The sequence below is a fragment of the Suricata suricatta genome, chromosome 14, assembly GCF_006229205.1.
Source record: "Suricata suricatta isolate VVHF042 chromosome 14, meerkat_22Aug2017_6uvM2_HiC, whole genome shotgun sequence".
Lineage (NCBI taxonomy): Eukaryota > Metazoa > Chordata > Mammalia > Carnivora > Herpestidae > Suricata > Suricata suricatta.
The window spans coordinates 57,797,347-57,816,100 of NC_043713.1; the positions used below are offsets into that span (position 1 = coordinate 57,797,347).

The window sequence follows — 18,754 nt, forward strand, 5'->3', positions numbered from 1 at the left end:
GTTATGTCAGCCTAGGAACAAGGCTTCATGGGACATAGGACTTTTAGTGCCCAAACTGGGGTATTCCCACCAAACCTACTTACAGAGTTATCAGAACAGGGGAATCGTGTTTAAAATACAAGATGTGTAAGTAGGTCTGCTATTCCCCATTCTGCCAATATTTTCATGAAACAAAGGTCCATGTGTATAGAGAGACACATTTGCTGCTTTTTGGCCTATAGGCTGTGTGCCCTTTGGGTATGTCATAGAGGGCAAGGCAGAGATATGCTCAAAGTAAGCAAAGTGACTTTAAAATGAACCTGAATGAAATACCCCTGGAGAAGCAGAAATGACACAAAATATGGGCACATCTCTTTTATAAGTTAAGAAGATGGGCCTAGGTATGCCAGTCTGACTCTACACCTTGTCAGGTGGACTTATGCCAGCTGCTGTACCCCTTTAATTTTCCTCTGGGCGAAGTGGAGATAATGACCCTTGACCTCATTGGGCCCTTGGGAAGATTAAAGGAGGAACTTGAAAAACACAAAGTAGAAGCACCTGGGTGGCTCAGTCAGTTGAGCATCCAACTCTTGATTTTGACTTAGGTCATGATCCTGGGATCGTGGGATCAAGCCCCACATTGGCTCTGCCCTGAGTGTGGAGTCTGCTTAAGATTCTCTCTCTTTCTCTCTCTCTCTCTCTCTTTCTCTCTCTCTCTCTCTCTCTCCCCCCTCTGCCCTTCTCCCCTGCTCATCTCTCTCTCAAATAAAATAAAAAATTAAAAAAAACCACAACGTAGTTCCTCAATAACTGCAATTATTGATATTGTTGTATTTATGCTACATTTAGCTTAGAAAGCTGCAAGTTGGCTAAATAATTAAATATGTAAAATAGTCTAGTGTCTATTTAAAAAATAATATCTATAGATCAATTGACAGCAGTGCTATTGATGAAGATATGGGAGCCCTTAGCAATGTCTTCCTTTGGTGGTCTCATTTTACATTATAAATATATATGGAAAGATATCTGTATTTCTTATTTTATTTCTGAAAAGTTTTAAAAGGTTTTCTATAAGTTATAACTTTTTTTCATTTAAAACAAGTGATTCATTTTGTTTTTCTAATTTTGTTTCCTGTATTTGTATATACCTATATAAGGTTTGAGTTGATTTCCAATTGACTTATTTCACATTGTATTTTATAGCCTTGTGTTATCCAATACAGTAGCCACTAATCCTGTGTGGCTATTTAAACCTAAGTTAATTACAATTAAATAAAATAGAGTGACATCAGTGAAAATAGTCCAATAAGGGCTTCTGAAAATTCTTTCCTCCATAAAAGCAATGGGAACATTGACAAAAATAGTGAGAATCGACTTTTTCAGAACTCTGGAAATGAACCAAAGGTTTGCAGCAACCCAAAGAGTGTTCAAGAAAAATAGCTGATTCTCCATAAGAACAGTGAGTTTATGATGTTTTAACTTGCACTATTCCTACCACCTCCCCCCAACCACCCTGCCCTGGCTGCATAGCTATCTTGAAAACAGATAGCCTGTGATTATGGTAAAAACCAGCAGTCTGACAGCCACTAAAGGGGGCAGAATGGGGTTGGAGCTCCTTCAAAGTCCTGTTTCTAGAGGACTTTCATTATTTGACCCATCTGCTTGTTCCCTGGAAGACCCCATTCATAAGGCTGTTGCTTTCCAAGTGTGAACAGCCTTTTCTCCGGGGTGTTTGTCAAAAACAATGGGAGGCAATTGTTAAACAACTCAGCTACCTGAGGCACTAGATAACAGCTGGGACTAATAAAAGGTAAATCTAAAGACTGGAATGTTTGTATGGAAATATGAAAAGCTCCAATGTATTCTTGGGGCTACAAAAGGCCATGTGCATGCAAAGGGTTGTATGACTGCCCAGGGATCTGTACATTCTCCGGAAAGACTTGATAGGACTATAAGCTTTCATCTTTGACTGACTTTGTGGCTCTGTGCAAATGGAAAGTGAAGGATAAGGCAAAGGTGTAAACTGTCTGACTGAGGCACACAGAGCTCCAGGCAAAGGCTCGGAAGACTTATGAATGCTAGGTGCTTAAAGAAATCTCTTTCTAATCATTTACTGACTACAAAGCTAACCAGCAAGGACTTGAGTGACCACATGCAACAAAAAATATAGAATTAGTTTAGGAAAGTCACTGAAAAACAACAATAGCAATGAACAGCAACAATGAAAATTCTGGAAATGGGGGAGAATCTGATGTTCTAAATTTCCATATTATATATTATTTAAAATATAATACAAGTAGTATATTACATATAATTTCAACCAAAAGCTATGAGACAAGTAAAAAAAATAAAAGGAATATGACCTATACAAAGGAAAAAAAGGATAGAAACTATCCCCAAGGAAGTCCATAAATGGACTTACTAGACAAACACTTTAGGTCAACTATTTTAAATATGCACTAAGAGCTAAAGGAAGCTATGAGAATAATGTGTCACCAAATAGACATTATTAACAAAGAGACAGAAATGATAAGAAAGAACCAAATAAAAACTATAAAGTTGAAAATACAGTTACTGAAAAAAATGCTCACTAGAAGGTTTCTGCAGCATATTTGAGGGAATAGAAGGAAGAACTACTGAACTTGAAGATAGGTCAACTGATATTATCCAGTCTCAAGATATCCAGTCTGATTTCCTTCTGAAGAGCAGAAGGAAAAAAGAATGAAGGAAAATGAACAGAGCCTAAAAGACTTGATGAAAACCACAAAATGGACCAACAGAAACATACTAGAAGTCCCAGAAGAGCAGGGTGGATAAAGAGAGAGAATGAGAGAGAGAGAATTACACACACACACACACACACACACACACACACACACAGAGACAGGGAGAGAGAGAGAGAGGGAGGGAGAGAGAGAGAGAGAGAGAGAGAGAGAGAGAGAGAGAGAGAGAGAGAGAGAGAGGAGAATAGCTGAGGGAATAATGACTGAAAGCTCCCCAATTTGGATGAAAAACATTAATATCCAAGAAGTTCAATGAAGTCTAATTAAAATACACTCAAAGAGAGCCATACCTGGACATAGCAAATTAATATAGCTCGAAGGAAAATACAAGAATGAATCTTCAAAGCCTCAAGACAGAAGTAACTCATAACTATAAGAAGTACTTAAGATAAAGAGCTGTCACACAGTTATCATTTTGGGGGGGTGATGGTGGGAACAATGAAGTGGATGACATATTTGAAGTGATGAAAGCAAAACACTGTCAGCCAAGAATCTATATCCGGTAAAACTATCCTTCAAAACAATGAAGAAGAAATTAAGGCATTCCCAGATAAACAAAAACAGAGAGAGTTTGTCAGTAGCAGATGTGCCCTACAAAATATGAGAGGGAGACCATCAGGCTGAAGTAAAAGAACACTAGGTAGTGACTCAGTCTACATGAAGACAAAAAGCACTGGAAAGGCAACTACCAAGGTAAATAAATATAAAAGAACAAATACACTTCTGTTTGTAACTCTTAAGAGACAAATGCGTAAAGCCACAATTATAAATCTGTGCTAATGGGCACACAAAGTATAAAGATCTAATTTGTTCGATAATAATGGTACAAATGAGGGAGGAGGGGCCAGGGCTACGCAGGTGTAAAGTTTTGGTATACTTTTGAAATAAGTTGGTATTAATCTGAGCTAGGTTGTTACACATTCAAATGTTAATTGTAATCTCTGGGACAACCACTAAGAAAATAACTAAAAAAAATTGTGAAGGCAGTGACAAGGGAATTTAAATGGCACTATCCTTTGTGTCTAGTACCCAGCACAAAGCAGCTCCACAGAGTTTTCCCAAACACGCACCTTGGTTTTGTGTCTTCCTTATCCTATAGAACAAGAAGCTGCTGTGGAATGGACTTTGAGTTGTGGATAGTTTATTCTTTTCCAAGCCATATTCGTTCCTTATCTAATCAAACACACACATCCATACATTCACTTATGTAAAAATGCTTAAAAACACGGTACACATTTTAAGTAATACATATACATGCATATTTAAATATTTTACTTTTAAGGAAGGTCAAAACTCCCTTCTATTCTCATCATTATTTTCTGAAGTTTCTCTCCAAAGGACAATAACTCTCAACAATTTCTTGGGGATCCTTCTAAACAATTTTAATTCAAATATTTTCCTCTAATGTACACTGCTTAAAAACTATGTGCACAAATGATATCATATGATATGTTAGTGGACATCTTCTCTCATTGAAGATTTCTGGGATATTTTTTAAAAATAGTTTATTGTCAAATTGGTTTCCATACAACACCCAGTGCTCTTCCCCACAAGTGCCCTCCTCCATCACCACCACCTCTTTCCCCCCACCCACTTCCCCTTCAACCCTCAGTTCGTTTTCAGTATTCAATAGTCTCTTAAGTTTTGCATCCCTCTCTCTCCCCAACTCTCTTTCCCTCTTCCCCTCCCCCTGGTCCTCCATTAGGTTTCTCCTGGTCTCCTATTACACCTATGAGTGCAAACATATGGTATCTGTCCTTCTCTGCCCGACTTATTTCGCTTAGCATGACACCCTTGATTGAGGTCCATCCACTTTCCTACAAATGGCCATATGTCATTCTCTCTCATTGCCATGTAATACTCCATGGTATATATATACCACATCTTCTTGATCCATTCATCAGGTGATGGACATTTAGGCTCTTTCCATTTTTGGATATTGTTGACAGTGCTGCTATGAACATTGGGATATATGTGCTCCTATGCATCAGCACTTCTGTATCTGGGATATTTTTTAAAAATGTTTATTTATTTTGAGAAAGACAGAGCACACACAAGAGAGAGCAAGAGAGCATGAGCCAAGTAGAAGCAGAGAGAAAGGGAGAGAGAGAGTCCCAAGCAGGCTCCTAGCTGTTAGCATGGAGCCCAAGGTGGGGCTGGAACTCACCAACCCCAAAGTTGACTCTGAACTTGAACTCTGAAATCAAGAGTTGGATGCTTAACCAACTGAGCCCCCTAGGCACCCCTTGAAGATTTATTGGTTATTTTGGACCCTTGACCATGTAGGTTGACCTCCATCTCATTCTTTCTGTTGTGTACATATTCTGTTGTGGGGGGGTGAACCATAATTTATTATATGTCTTATTGTACATTTAAGATGTTGTTGCTGGTTTTGTTATTACAAAGAATGCTGTAGTGGCCATACTTATACAGACACACTGGCATACTTTTGTGAGTGCATCTGTAGGACCAATTCCTAGCTGAGAGATTCCTGAGTCAAAGGCTATGTGTATTTCAAATGTTGATAAGTTTCCCTATATTGATCTCCTAAAGGGATATTCCAAATTACATTTCTATCAATAATATAAGACAGTATCTATTTTTTACTCTCTTTAATGCTTGGTATTATTAAGCTTTTACTTTTTTTTTTATTTAGAGAGAGGGAGGCAGAGGGAGAGAGAGAATCCTAAACATGCTAAACACTCAGCACAGAACCTGATGTTGGGCTTGATCCCACAACCCCAAGATTGTGTTAAACTTTTAAATTAATGTGAATAGATAGATAGATAGTATTTCAGGGACTTTGGATGTATTTAATTTTGAATGAGATTGAACATCTTTTTTGTGGTCCATTTCTATTTTCGTTCCTGTGACCTGCCTGTTTGACTTTTTACACAGTGTTTTAATAAGCTGGTTATCTTTTTCTCATTTTGTTGTAAGAGAAGCCAGGTTTTTGAACGTCAGTTACACGTATTGAGTTTGGGAAAATTCTTAATCTGTACTGAATTCTCTTGCCTTGTGTGTGAAATGGGAAATGCCTTGCACACCTCAATAAGCATTAGTCCCTCCATCTTCAAAGCACCAAAGATGATATCCAATTATCCTTCTGCTTGGAATCTCTCCACCTTCCTCTTCTGCCATCAACCAGAGAAAGCACTCTGTTTTTAACGGCTACCTGGATAAGGTTCCCTAAGGTTCAAATGTGCCATTACAACACAATCTAATCGTGGGAGTGGTAGCTCATCATACTCACACATTAGGCAAGGAGTCCTGGGATGGGGTTCCATGGTATAGAATTCCTACTTCCACAGAAGTGGGACTTTTTCCTTTTTTTCAAATGCAGGCTTGAGCAGAGCTCTGCTAAATAGAGCAGGTAACACTGTGGGTGGAGATGGGGAGGGAAGGTTGGAGCTCCCCCTGCTTATGGAGTGCCCCAAACCTGGTATCATAATTTTGGAAGTTATACGTTTAAGCATTAAAGCTGTTTCTAGAATTCAGATGCTATGCTGCAAAGGGTAAAGCATCAACTAGCTATCAGCCATAAACAGTTTATCAGAATAAATTTTGTTGAAATAGAGTGCCAAGCAAATAACCCATAGGACTAATATGATTTAAAAAAATTTTTAATGTTTAGTTTTGAGAGAGGGAGGGAGGGAGAGAGGGAGAGAGAGAGAGAGAGAGAGAGAGAGAGAGAGAGAGAGAGAGAGGGAGAGAGGGGAGGGGCAGAGAGAGAGGGAGACACAGAATCTGAAGCAGGCTCCATGCCCCGAGCTGTCAGCACAGAGCCTGATGTGGGCCTCGAACTCACAGACCGTGAGATCATGACCTGAGCTGAAGTCAGACATTCAACCGACTGAACCACCAGGTGCCCCAGGACTAATATGTTTTGATTAGGAGAAAAAAGTAAGAGATCCAGGAGTAACTGAGCAGTTAGCTGACCTATACAAGATCATGCTGAGCTGGGATTCAGATCCAGGTCTGCGTGATTCCAAAACTCAAAGGCTTTTCTTGATAACATCCTAATACTACTGCTGTACATCAAGCCAGCCCATGAGAGGAATTTCTGTGAAAGAGTCTAGCCCTCTGGTTTCTCCTGTCCATGCAACAACTAAGGGTTGCTCTGACTTTGGGAACTCGAACTTGCAGTGGTTTCCCAGCTTCATGTTGCAAAGTGATGAATGAGCACAGGCCTTTGATTGAGGAAACTCTTATTTCTGTACTGAAAGACTGCAGAGTTTCCTACCATATTTCACAGCAGAATTTCACCTCTCTGAATACTGGGCCTTGAATGCCAAAAAAGCATTTGGTACATGACTTTTATAAAATGTGTTTCTTAAGTTCTAATTGAATGGATGTTTTGGTAAAGAAGAAAATAACATTCTTTAGAGTTCTTCTGGGAGCCATCTTGGGAAACTCATCTACCCTTTGTGTGGCTGCTTTATATTTAGAAACACACACACACACACACACACACACACACACAATGGCAAGCTGATTGCAAAAAGAGGCTCAATGTTGCCTTTCTGTTGGGTGGTCTGAGTGTTTATAATGGAGTTCATGCAGCAGTCGGGTAATTGCTTATTGGAGAAAGCACCAGATACATTCTCAAACAAAAGGCTTCCCCTAACTGGACTCCTACTCAGTTGAGGAATCAAAAGTGGCCACCTCCTTGGGGTGAGATGAAGCCTGGACTCCTTACGCAGAGTCTTCCAGAACTATCCTTGTCCACTCAGTGTAAGAGGCAAGAGATGTTTTATAATGGTAGGAAGAATTTGTAGACTAAAATAGAATCAGGTAAACGAATGAAAGACACTGAATTATCTATAGTAGTTTTATGTAGATTCACATAAATAACTCATGCTTGTGAAGTCACTAGGGAGCTTGTTAAAATGGAGATTGCTCACTTCTACTTCCAGAGAGGTTCTGATTCAGTCGGCCTGAGCTCTGAAAAGTTTTAATTTTTTAAAAATCCATTTATTTGTATTGAGAGAGAGAGAGAAAGAGAGAGAGAGAGAGAGAGAGAGAGAGAGAGAGAGAGAGAGAGTAAGGGAGGGGCAGAGAAAGAGAGGTAGAGAGAATTCCAAGCAGGCTCATGTTGTCAGCACAGAGCCTGACACAGGGCTTGATCCCACGAACCATGAAATTATGACCTGAGCTGAAATCCAGAGTTAGATGCTTAGCTGACTGAGCCACCCAGGCACCTTGAAAATTTTTAAATTTTTAATAAATAGCCCAGGTACAAACAAGAAAATTTTAATTTTTAATAAATAGCTCAGGTACAAACAAGAATAGTCTGGCTAACTGAGCTTGTCAGAAGAGGCACATGCAGGGGAAGGACAGCAAACTCTGTTTTAAAGGAAAAATATCTTGAAAGCCCCAAAGGAGAAATGGGTTGGTAAATTGTGGTACATGAATATAATGGAATATTGTGTTGGCCAACAAAAATGGCACGCATACATTCGTATTGTGAACACAAGTGAAATGTGGACTCATGATGATTACAATGTTAGGCACAGGTAATGAGAGAGTGATAGCAGAAATGGACATGGTTGTCTTTAATATTGTTTGATTTCATCTTTTCAATTATTTTTAAAATGTTCACTGTGAGGTCTATATTAAAACCATTATATATTTTGCATTTTGTTTAGATACTTGGTTCTGTAACACATGCTCAGAAGATGTAATTGCTATCACAAGAAACTGTTGGCCAAGTGATGACAGAAGTCCCAAGAGAAATCCAGAGAAAGATCACGGGGTTTTTGGCCCAAAGACTTGTGTTTGAGTTCCAGCGTTAGTAACAAAGTTGGGCATTGACAGCTATCTCAACTTTCTTTTGAGCCGATTTTCACATGGTTAATATGAGAATAACAACAACAATAACCATTTTTACCTCAAGAGTTGTGTTAATGGTTATATTAGGGGATAGACTGTAAAATATTATGCAAATAGAAATTATTTTCTTAAGCTGTTATGCGAAGTGACATCGGGAAATGTCCACATTGAGAAATCTTATCCCTGGGAGTTTTTTTTTTTTTTAACTATGAGTTTGGAAACTTCTCTTTTGTCTGTTTAATAGTGAATTCTTATAACCAAACATCTCTCAGGCTTGTGTGTCCTTAGAGGATAGAATAGCCTCAGGAGCGCCCCTCAGCCCTGGCACATGCTGTCAACCCAAACCACATCCACTGGCCTTGACATTCAACAAGCCCCTTCTCCTCTTTTTCTGTACAGGAGGATGTAAAAGACCACCGGGATGGGATGCACGTAGCACATGGAGTATCCATTCCCTTCCTCCTCCTGACAGCTGTGCAGATTGTGTGTCTAGCTCTGGTGGCAGACCGAAGGTGTCAGGTGGCCATTCCCTTGTGCACTGGCCAGCTCTTCCTCAGGTCTGACAGGATGCTTGTACGGGTCACTGCCTTGACAGATATGTCATCCAGTTTTGCTGGAAAGACTCTGACAAGGCCGGAGAAAGCAGCAGACTGTTCTCATGGGAAGGCAGCAAGCTAGCGCCACCCTGGAAGTGGAATGGGAGAGTTAGCCAGATTCTTCCAGTAAAGCCAAGAAGTCTTAGTTAATTTCATGGTCATTTCCACACTGTTTATCAAAGAGTCTCTGCTCCAATGTAAAGCTCCCAAATATGGTGTTTTCATGAGCCTGGCTTGGATGTGGCGAGTGCCTGAGACATATAAATATTTACTAAATAAGCAAATGCACTTGGAAATGTGTTCCTGCTTCAGCATTGGCACAGTGGTCATTGATGTTAATTCTCAGAGTGAGATCATTTTATGGATTATTCCCAATAGGGGCTAAGAAAATATATCAAGAGCTTTTAAGGTCCACAGAGCCCATGGGGGACATCCACATTTTTTCTGAGGGAAGGTGACTTTTTATGTGCAGAGAGGCAGTAGTGACTCTACTCTCTTGCAAAGCAGGGCAGGGCAGAGGAGAATGTGGTGGGCAACATTAGCCTGAGTCAGACTTGGGGTCAAGTCTCAACTTTGGCACACTTCGTGACTTCCTATAAATAATTCACCCTCTCTGAACTCTTGTTGCTTTTTTGATAAACAAGGGGCAGCAGTCCACATTCCATGGGGTGTTGCAAGGATTAAGGCAGATGATGTACAGAAAGCATCTAGCCAATACCATGCACTCATGAAATACTAGTTTTCCTTTCTTTTGAATTATTATTATTATTATTTTTATAGCTTAGGGTTCTCCCAAATCTCACATTTCTTCCCCAGGATGTTCCTCTACAATCCTCGTGTATGTATGTAGTAAAATTGAATTCACATGTTCCTCATTTGTGTATACTAAAAACACTAAGATGTTATTCCAGAAGATTAGTTTGATGTTCAAAAGTTCTATAGTGGCAACATTGGGAGGGTGTCTGGAGTGCTCCTAAGATGGCTGTCCATTCAGATTTCAAAGACACATCAGTAATTGCTTTTTATATTCTGTCCACTTAGACCAGTTTTGAAGGTAACCACTGGCCTATATTATCATGAAGTCTGACACAGGACTGCATTTCCTTTATTATAAAGTATGGTAACAAATATTTTCTCCTTTAATCATGAAGACAACCCTGCGTGAGTGTGTGAGTATATTATGTGTGTGAGACTGTGTGATAAGTACATTGTTATCCATTACAGATGGGTAAACTGAGTCTCAGAGGGATCAAACAACCTATTCAATGGCAAACATCTGGTATTTGGCAAATGTGACTTTCAGATCATGTTTTCTATCTCCAAACCTAGAACATGCCACAGTCTCATGGGACTGAAAAATTAGATGTTGCTAAATGTGATCCCTCTCTCCTTTTGGCTTTGTGTTGCTTGGTTTTCTCTGGGAATCCCCACGGAAGTTCAAGCATTTAGGCAGATCCTGTGGACTCATTGCACAGTGACCAAGTTATGAGGGGTTGGGCTCAGTGCAAATATTGCAGGCTGAGTGATTTTTAAGACTCTGGCAAGAATCACAGAATTGAAAGCCAAAGGGGACCTTTAGAGGTTGTTGCATTCCCGCAGAGAGTCATTACTTCATTCAGCAGTTCTTACGGAGGTCCCGCCATGCCCCAGGCACCGTGCAAGGTGCTGGAGATCCAATATCAACTATAATGGATACCCACCTTACCTTTGGGGACAAAGCAGTGGTCTTTCATTCACTCCTTTAAATTCTCAGAAGAAACAGGCATAGAGAAGTAAAATCACTTTGCCCCAGGCCAGATGGCTGGTTAGTCATTGGCAGGTTCCCCATTTTCCCACTCCTGACTTTGCCCCACTCCCACTATGGCCACCAACTTAGAAGAGAACAGTTCCAAACCTCTGGATTTTTCTTCCTATTCTTCTGACATGGTTGATGGGCCCATCTGATAGATCTTTACATGAGGAAAACCAGAGCAGCTTCCATGAAAGGGGTCCAGCAGTTCTGGATCACAGATGCTGGTCTTGCCAAGTTGCTGATGCCACCCTCCCCCCCAAAAATGGGTGCTAAGAAAGCAGCTCAGGGCACTCTTTCCCTGGCCTCCTCTCTGCTTGGAATGATCCAACCCTGGTCTCTGAGTGGGGTCACTACTTCCCAGGGGAGGAAGGCCAACCTTAGAAGAGTTTAGATGCTTTTAAGAGGTGCCTCAGAAACCTAGAAAACAGAGGGAAATAACCCCAGATCACAGATTGGGGGCAAGACCTAAAGCATCAGACCCTGTTCCGCTTAAATCAAGACATCCGGTCACTTTGCTTCAGCAGGACAAAGAGTCTTTTCTTCCTAAGCCAGGACTTCATGTCTTTAATCTTTCCCAGAAGAAAAGAGTTCTCATTACGTCTACATCTTATCACATAACTGTATATCATAAAGATGCTGTTATCACCTCTGCCTTTTGATTAACTGGCCCTGAGTGATTCTAGCCCATGTTATGAGCTGTGCTCTAAAAACAATGACAGTCACTCAGCCATCAGCAGAGGCCAGAGTTGCAGGCACTGTTGAGTAATCTGCAGGAATCTCTGTGGGCTCTTCATAATAAACAATGACGAGAACAGTTCTTTGTCCCGACCACGGCTAAGAGAGCCTTTCTGTGCAGATATTCTTTGGCACCTGCAGCCAGAGCCTGAGAACCTCCAGAAAACTCCATTCCAATATATGGTCTCACTTGTTGGCTTTATTTCCTGCGTCAAAACAACAGACGTGAATAGAGATACAGCACCTGGTGTCTTAGGTGGCCAAGTAGCAAATAGGTGATATCCCTTCATACATCAAAAGCACACTTTGGAAGGGAGCCTGGTGCTGAATATGGGCATGGCTTTCAACTTTGAATATGTGAAAATCCAGAGAGAAGCATGGATATTTGAAAAGCATGTCAAGGATTATCATGATTGAAATGGTAATGATGGTGCTGATCTTGTGATGGCAATGCCAACAATTCCCAGTTTATGATCAAGGTTATGGTAGTGAAAGCACTTGTTCCTTGGGTAGTGTAGACTAGGCTAATATTCAGACTGGCCCTCTGGCAGACTGCCTTGGCCCAGGTGCACCCCAGGGAGGCAGATTTAATTGTTTTAGAGGAAGGCAGGCCTGGGCATTGGTGCAGTTTGTGTTCAAACTCTCCAGGAGATTTTCACATGCAGCCAGAATTGAGAATCTCTGCCTTTGATGAAAATCACCCAATCTGGTGGGATCTGGAAGGAAAACACAAGTCAGTAACTTGTGTGATATGTGAGGAGTGAGCAAGGGAAAAAGGGAGGAAGATGATTTAGGGAAAGGACCAGAACAGTGGGCATAGGGCCTGGAGGGATAGAGATGCTTTTTTGGAGAGGCAGGTTGGTGGTAGGTCTGGCAGGAGTGCCGGGTGGGAGGTGAGAAGTGACTTGAGGCTGACGGTGCAGGTTGAGATAGGCTAAGAAGGCTCTGTGAGTGACACTGTGTGAATTAGATGCTCATCCAGAAAGTCTGCTGGGGAACTGGCTTTGAGCAGAGTAGACATCAGACAGATACACCTTGAATAATCAAAAGAGTGTGTGGCTGCAATGTGGAGAGTGAATGGATGACAGAGGAAGACAGCAGGTTTGAAGCCAGGAAGAGGCTGAGGCTCTAATCTAGATGAGGGCTATGGTGGCCTAAGCAGAGAATATGGCCATGCAGGGGGATTCACATTCTCTTGGAAGATGGAGTTGGCAGGGTTTGCTGATTGACTGCACTCAGAAAGTAAGAGAAGGAGTCCTGTATTTCCCAGAATCCTTCCCTGCCGCTCTCAGGCTACCTGGCTCACACTTCCTTTCTTCTGAACCCAGTGGTTCTAGACTTCTCCTTCTCCTGCCCAGCTGCCTCCCCTGGCACTGATGTCCCCCTTCTCCTGGCCCATAAGCCCCAGGGGTAGTGTGGCTCATTCCTGAGAAGCAATACATCCTAAACTACTAGGGCTCAGAGCAGTTGTGCTGTTCTCCAAGAATATGTGCATTTTCCTTAGTTCCCTGATCTTCCCATTCATTGGGAGAGGGTCCCAGCACTCGGGAGGAGGGACACTTCTGGAGTTTTCCTGCAGGTCTGAAGTGCTCTCATTTCACTAGTGGGTAGGACTCTACCTCTTCCCAAACTTTAAAAAGCTCCCCCATCCCAACCTGCCCCATCCAATAGCTCAACTGTCCTCTGCCTTCTGTTCTTCCAGACACCAGCCATATGGGATCTTAGCCGAAGTCACGCTTGTAAAAGCACACTTGTAAAGGAAGGACCCATAATTCACAGGTCATACAAATGCCTGGTTAAATCCAATTGCTTGTTAGACACAAGGTTCTGACAGCATCGCTGTGGTGACACTGTTTCTAGGCCTGAGGTCTGTTCATCTGTGTGGCAGGTGATTTTCTACTGGTTGGCTCGCCGTGCAATTCCAGGTCACTGAACGTCCCCCGCCCTGGGATTAACACCACTTAGAGTTTATACATTGTTGTTTTTGCAAAATCCCTTTGGTTTAGGAGAAGATAAGAAGATTCTGCCTTGGAGAAAGTTAGTCTAAGAGCTGAATTATCTGTGTCAAAAAAGTAAATTATGCCGGGGGAGAGATGGAGAGGGGAAGAATGGCACATGACATCACAAAGGAAGCAGGCGCCATACATTCGGTGAAGACCATACGGGAATGCCTGGAAGACATAGCTTGTTTCTCTGACGTGCCCAAAGAACTTCTGCAGGCAAAACCTCAGCCTCTCTAAGTCTGAGAGGATGCTGGGGGCAGAGGCAGCAGAGCTGACAACAGCTGCGTCTATGTGTCCCAGGGGCTGCCCGCAGGTGCCTGTCACAAAGACAAGTGACAGGATGGGGGCCAAGCCAAATCCGCTTCACTCTCTTGCTCAGGAACATGGCAGAGAGCAGAAATACTGGTTCAGCAATGTATTCATCTAGCCACGAGCAAGCTGGATCTCAGGTGATCTTTACCTTCTTTTTCTTCTTTTCTGTCTTGTTTGAGTGCATGTTATCACTCTAATTGGATGAAAAGCAAAGCTACATTCTGAGGAAGCATTGGGAAGGCAGCCTCCAAAGAGATGTGTGAAAGACCCCTGTCACACTGAACACACACCCAGGAGACTGAGCCCAAATAGAAGAGAAGTGGGAAATACCAAAGCCGAACCTGGAGAAGCCTGGGGTTGGGAGCGGCCAAGTTGGCAGACAGCCTAAGAGAAGTCAGCCTGGCTGGATTTTGCTGGGAGTGAAAGTAAGATGTAAAAGAGAAAAGATACATAGATAGAAATTTCTTGAGGAACGTGTCCAGTAGAGTCATAGAAGGACTGGATTGAGTGAGCAGAGAGAAACCCCCACAAGAGGCATGTGGACGTGGAGCCCCTCGAGACCTGTGCCTGCGTTCTTCCCCAGCACCCAGCGGCCGTACCTGGATGGGGCTTGGTGAGCACAGAGAAAGGTACGAGAAGCATTTGTGCGATGAAAATAGAAGGCACAGCCCCTTCTCTCCAAAGCCTTTGCATGGAGCCCCAACCGCTTGTCTTCAGCTTCCTTCTGGAGTGGTTCCTGGGCCGGAGTTAATGCCGGGGACACAGGCGTGTCTGACGGTGCCTGATGCTCAGGGCCGTGGTTGTGCGGATGCTTCTTCACGGCCTTTGTCTGTCAGCAAACTGCCCTGTCCTGCCTTCACCACAGCCAGTCCCATGGGCACTGCTGCTCCAGAGGCCTGCGGACCATGGACATCTCAGAAAAGCTCTTCAGCTTTTGGTCCCCTTGCCCCAACCAGGTATGTGTCAAAACGGCCTGAACCGGGGCAACATGAATAGCAGGCACTGGGCAAGCCCTCTTCCACGTGCGTCTGACCTAGTCCTCGTTAGCCACACGTGTTTACTTCAGCTCATTTGTCCCTTAGAGTGGGATTTTCCCTCACTTTATCCTGCAAGTCAGGTCCCCTCGGGCCCACCCTATCAGTCCTCCCTTACTATGGGACCAAAGACGCCTGGATCTCGGGAATAACACATTTCAGCCATCTGGGTGGGATGCCCTCTGTCCCAGAGTGTCATAAACAGCATTCTGCAAGCAGAATTCACTCTTCTGAGAAATAGAAGGCGCTGTATCATAGGCTTGTTGTGAGGCTAACGTTAGTACATGTCAAGGGCCTAAAGCAATGCCATTCATCCCCAGTTGCTCACTACACAGCGGATCCATGCTCACGCAACGCTCCTTTGGTTTTTTTATTTTATTATTTAAAATTTTTTTTCATGTTTTTAATTTATTTTTAAGAGACAGAGAGAGAGCAAGCAGGGGAGGGTCAGAAAGAGAAGGAGGCACAGAATCTGAAGACAATCTCCAGGCTTTGAGCTAGCTGTCAGCACAGAGCCCCACGCGGGGCTTGAACCCACGAACCGTGAGATCATGATCTGAGCTGAAGCTGGACACTTAACTGACAGAGCCACCCAGGTGCCCCAAGTTTAAAAAAAAATGTTTATTGATTCTTGAGGAGGGAAACAGAGCACAAGTGAAGGAAGGGCAGAAAGGGAGACACAGAATCGGAAACAGGCTCCAGGCTCTGAGCTGTCAGCACAGAGCCCAATGCGGGGCTCGAACTCACAAACCATGAGATCATGACCCAAAGCAAAGTTGGATGCTCAACCGACTGAGCCACCCAGGCACCCCACACAACGCTCATTTTGGATCACAGAGTTGGAGGGGAGTGGGGTGGGGGGCTCTGCATTCTGTGGGGCATCCAAATGCCTCCTGCCACTTTGCAGGCCAACCCTGCCATCACTGTGGCTTGGTGAAGAGGACGCCAAGCTCACAGTCCACTGGGGCAGTGGGCTTAGGTGTCGCCTAGACCAGTCCTGCAGGAACTCTGGATGGCGCTCCTTTCATTCATTACACTGCACACAAATACGACATTTGAAAAAGTCACTTCCCGGGACCGTGTGAAAATGAGAACTTTAAATTGGGAATTGTTGTCTGTTCAATCATCACATTTGCTGTGAGAAACAGAATGGAACCACTTTACAGGGAAAATGTGTCTTTTCAGAGTAAATATCCACAGACAGAGAAATGTGAAGACGCCAAGTGATAACTTTCAGCTGTTGCTTGGCCATCAGCCAATATTACTTTTTATTTCCTCCTTTTATTGGAGGTTGCTACTCCCCTTCATAAAGGAGAATGTGGAGGCTCAGGGAGAGAATGGGAAGGAACATTCTTGTGGCTGGCGTGGTGAGGCCTGAGCCTAGCCTGAGAGGCCGGCTGTGTGGCTGCAGGACACAGCACATGGCGGGATTTGCCTTGGCCTCGGAGGGGACAGGGTGACAGGGACAGTTTTATAAGTGCAGGCCTTTGCCAAGGCACCCTCTGCCTCCTCTGCCACTGCTGCTCAGTTGGGGGGGAAATTAAATTAACTGGTCACCATGATGAAAATGGGAAGGAGAAAGTTCAGAGCAGAGTTTAACTTCCTTCCTGGAAAATAGCCCTGAGCTGTGATTTGAAATAAGAGATGCTCTTTAAGGATTAGTTGTATTTTTAAAAACCACATCAAATGGAAAACCCAAAACCACAGAAACTCTGGGCTTGGCCTTGAGTTAGAAGACGTCGCAATGATGTGAACTAGCGGTGACCTAGCAGGAGGTGGCTGGGGCCTCACCTGAGCCCCCTGGGGAGACACCCTGGGCTCAGGCTGGCTCCTGAGTCCATGACTCCCCCTAACTTAGAAGGGTCTCACATGTGTCTCTTTGGAAGGTAGACTAGCACAAACATGGGACCAGAAACTTATAAACTGGCATGATTCATGGCATTGAAGGGCAGCTTAGAACCCTTCACTAGTACTGACGGGATTTTAAGAGATAGCTCTCTGTTATTTGGCTTCATTTCACAGTGTATCAGAAGGATACATGGCTTTGGAGGTACATTAGGGTATTTTTATAGTCTGATGGTAAAATTCAGGGTTCTTGCCTTACCATAAGGAGGCTTTGGGAAGACAATGGGCTCCCTGGAGTCTGAGAGGTGAGGGTGAAGGACCTGGAGACCAGTGACACCAAGGGAGGGTCTGTCCAGTGCAATGCTCAGTAACAGACCTGATGGGCTTAAAGGTTGGATGGGCTTAAAGGTTCCTGATGTTCTAATATAAACAAAGTGGCCCCAGGGGCTCTTCCTCAACTATCCTAGGGGATTGTGATCAATAAGCTTGCTCACAGTTCAGCCTGTGGGATCTTTGAAGCATTTTGCTTGCAGCCTCCCAAACTCTGATCACCTTGAGGAAAATGAAACAGCACGCCAATAGAGCTTTACATCCTATGGGAGGACATTGGAGTGCTTGCTCACTGCCCTCTGATCCCTGCGTGGGAAGAAGTCTTTGCCTGCTCTGTTCGGCTTTGCTGGGTGGAGGGAGATTGAAACAGCCCAGACTGGCATGGCTCAGAGAAAGGGGGAGTGTAAGATCCAGATCAACGAGAGAGGAAGGAAGGAGGCACAGCCAAAGCAGGCTGGCGGGAGGGAGTTTTCTTTGGCAGCTGAACGGAGGGAAGGGATGGGGGTGGCAGCTACTCTGTGTGTGGGGAGGGGCACGGAGAGATAGGCCAGAGAATCATAGAAGTTTTGCTCTGAGTCTTGAATGAGACCTCCTTTTGCCATTTTTCCAGAGATTGCCATAAAGATTTAAATAGCCATTGGAGTGCTTTCAGTTAACAGCCTGTTTTTTCCTCTGAATAAGATGGGGAGCAGGGTCTGGCTCCAGGAGTGAGCAAGCAGGTGCCGCTGTGCAGTCTGCCCTTCAGCACTGGCCCGTGAAGCAAGCCACATTTTCTTAAGGAAATCGCCCCTTCCCACTGCATTCTGCAAGGGACTGCTTACCCGGTGTGCCTGCTGTAAACGCCGGGGCATTAACAAACGATGGCTAGCCAAGGCCTCTTGGGCCACATAATATGTAAAACAACAAAGCCTATTTAACTCGGGTCTGCTTCTCACTCCCTCTCTTTTAATTGTGGTAAACTACACAAAACCCCAAATTCACCCTCTTAGCCATCTTTAAGTGGACAGCCCGGTGGTATTAAATTACATTCACATGGTTGTGCAACCATCAGCTCCATCCACCTCCAGAACTCTTTTCATCTTGCAAAACTGAAACTGTCCTCATTAGAGGACATTTTCATTTCCCTTAATCCAGCAAAGCAGAAGAATTATCTCCAGCAGATACCAAGTGAGAAAGGACATCTCATGGAGATGGCATCAGGGCCCTCTTGGCAGATCCAAGAAGTGGTATATGGGGTAAGGGAGGCATCAGTAGGACATGAGTCAGAGGCCACGGGGGAGTCTCCTGCAGGGCCCAGGAGACCATGAAGAGGACTGGCTTTTCCTGGTTAGAGGTTTCCAACAGAGAAGCAGCATGTAAAACAATAAAGGCTATTTAACTCATTTTCATTTTCATTTCATCTATACAGATGTCCACATCTGTATAGACCACATTTTGTTTATCCATTTGTCTTTTGATGGACATCTGGGCTGCTTCTACCCTTTGGCTAATTGTGAATAAAGCTATTATGGAT

At 43.5% G+C, this 18,754-nt stretch overlaps 1 protein-coding gene across 5 annotated transcripts in view; it reads left to right on the plus strand.

The window, feature by feature from the left end:
* The window catches only part of LOC115277984 (cytosolic 5'-nucleotidase 3A-like), a 162,543-nt gene that overhangs the window by 51,143 nt on the left and 92,646 nt on the right, over positions 1 to 18,754 (plus strand). For 3 of the 5 annotated variants that reach the window (XR_003902624.1, XR_003902625.1, XM_029922406.1), the window contains one exon: positions 8,411 to 8,657. The exons of the other annotated variants lie outside the window; for them this stretch is intronic. The gene's annotated coding sequence lies outside the window, so the exon portion shown is untranslated. Of the gene's footprint in view, positions 1 to 8,410; positions 8,658 to 18,754 lie in introns of those variants that run through there. 5 annotated transcript variants of the gene reach the window in all.